This window comes from Mandrillus leucophaeus, unplaced genomic scaffold (assembly GCF_000951045.1).
Source record: "Mandrillus leucophaeus isolate KB7577 unplaced genomic scaffold, Mleu.le_1.0 Scaffold108, whole genome shotgun sequence".
Classification (NCBI taxonomy): domain Eukaryota; kingdom Metazoa; phylum Chordata; class Mammalia; order Primates; family Cercopithecidae; genus Mandrillus; species Mandrillus leucophaeus.
In genome coordinates this window covers 4621338-4623969 of record NW_012098987.1, presented here as the reverse complement: position 1 = coordinate 4623969, position 2632 = coordinate 4621338, and positions in this window count along the sequence as shown.

Sequence of the window (2632 nt, the reverse complement as noted above, 5' to 3'; positions counted from 1 at the left end):
AGAAATCTGTTTATCTTCACACTCCAGAGAGGCAATCACTCTTCCTGTGACAGCAGAGAGTACTGTAGCGAGCACATTCCAGGAGCAGAGATGTGTGGGCTTCTGGACCAAGTGGCCTTCTCCTAATCAGCAGTGGGTCTCATTGAGATAAAATGGGGCAAGAGCAGCAGGAAGCCTGCTCCATCTTTCCCCCGAGGTCTTCAGAAGAAACTTTGATCAAAGGAGAAGTGGTATTTGTGAAGAGCTGAGAAAACTTGAAAGAAAATCGCAGTGGGCATGGATATTTGTTTATATTTGTCTGGGTTTCTGGGGCAGTCTGGCCTACAGCTATTCAGCAGCTCTGCCATTTCTCCACCCCACCCCACATCTATTCCCCTCAAATGGATCACTTTTCTAAAAGTTAAAATGTTTATTATAATTCAATAAGATTTCCAAGAGCCGAATGCATTAGTGACTTATGGACCAAGGAAGAGCTATGATGGTTCAGTTTGATTTTGCAATTTTTAATATTTATAAAAGTTGACACTCTCAACGATGTTTGTATCTTTGTCTCTGAGACCTCAAAAAGATACAGGCCTCCTGGATATAGACTGGATAGAGCAAAACCAAGTGTGTATGTATGTGTGTGTGTGTGTGTGTGTGTGTGTGTGTATGTGTTGAGGAGGACATTTTTTTAGATCAAAGAGTTTCATTTGGTGTCCTTCCTTCCCTCCTCCTCCCCCCATCTCAGGTCTGCTTGAAAAGAACTCAGATCTCTTTTCCCACACACAGACTAACCTGATAGTAGAGGAATGAGTGGGGGAGGGGTCTGCTCTGGTGTGGGATATGGCCAGTTCAGCAACCTTCGTCTGTGGTCTAAAGAAAAGCCTGGTAAAAGGAGACTAAATGATTGCCTTACAGTGTAGAGATAGAACACACAAAAACAGTGCCCCACTTTGATTTTTAAGGATAAGACAATAGTAGCATTGCTTTTACTACTTGACCGAAGACCACAACTACTAACAGTTACCAAGTACTGAGTGTTTACATATTCCAGGCATTGAGTTAAGCACTGTACATAACTTAAGTCATTGAATCCTACTCACAGTACTCTGTGATGGATATGATTCCTGATTTCCAGATGAGGAACCTGAGCTTAAGGGATGTTAACTGGCCCAAGGATGCACTGGCTATTACAGCCAATGTTCACACCAGGTCTTTCTGTCTTCAAAAACTGAGCTCTTCATCACTATGCAATAAATGTTGCTGCATGGTAATGTAGACATAAATCTAGAGCAGGGACTTCTCTGACAAGTGTTAGGCAATATACTGTCCACTACAATGCACATAAAATTAATAACATATGCTAGTAAGCATGGACATCTTTGTGTGAGCAGGACTATACTCAGCTGGCAGATGGAGACGTTATTGTATTCATCACTGGTGACTGCACATCTGGAAACAGAATCTAGCCTTGAGATCAGATGTATTCCAGACACGCACAGGTCCCCCCGCCTCCCCCTTGGAAAAACCTTTGCTGGGTCCTGCTGTGCCCTCCAGCTATGGTCCTGTTCTCTCTTCCTTTTCCCTGCCAAACTTTTGGAATGAAAAATGGAGCCACTCATCATCCCATTTCCTCAACCCCACCCCCTGCACTCCAGTTTCCTCCCACTGTTCTCTTGAAACCTTAAAGAGGTCATCAGTGAACTCCTCATTCCCAAATCCCATGAAATGTTGTCCATCTTTATTCTCCTTGGGCTTCCCCAAGCATTTAATGTTGCTTACCCTCCTAGCTTTCTCCCTCAATTCTATGATGCTGCTGAGTGCATCCACTTGTTCCTCCAAATGTCTCTGTTGTGACTCTTTAAAACATGGCCTTTGAGGCCCAGGCTTTGCCCCATGCTCTTTCTTCTCTATAATGTCCTCTCTTTCAGTGATGTGTTCTAATTCTCACTGCTTCAGCTGTCATCTCTCTGAAGAAGATGCCTAAGGTGATTCGGTAGAAAGAGAACAGGATTAGAACCCTGACCATTCCTCTCCGTACCAGCTGGAAGGGCCTGGGTAAGCCCTTTACTTTCTGAGTCTCACTTTCCTGTGGGTAAATTCAGGCTGGCAATAAGTACTGCACAGGGACACTTCAGTAATATAATGAATGTGAACATCCTGTAGAAACTATAAACTATAGAAGCATCGATTATTGCTCTCACCATTGTCTTTATTTCTTTGAACTTCTGCTCTAAAGACAGAACTCACCAGCTTTCCCCCCAAAATTTGCCATTCCCATCCTAAGGTTCGGAAATATTGTAAGTTATCATTAAAATACATCAAATGACATCCAATTTAGCAGGCCTAAGAATTGTATGTCCTCCAGCTCAGTGGAGCCCTGGCCATTTGACTTTTCAAGGTCACTGCCCACATTGACTGCTGCTAACCTCTCTCTTCACCAATCCTCAGTTCAGAGGATATAAGAGCATTCAGTCTTAAAGCAATGTGGGTTCAAATCCTGGCTCTGATAGTTACTAGCTGGATGACCTTAGGCAATTCATTTAACCTCTCTGAGCCTCAGTCTGCTCATTTGTAAAATGAGAACTAATATTGGTTGAATTGTGTTCCCCTAAAACAAGATATTTTGAAGTCTGTTTTTTTTTTTTTT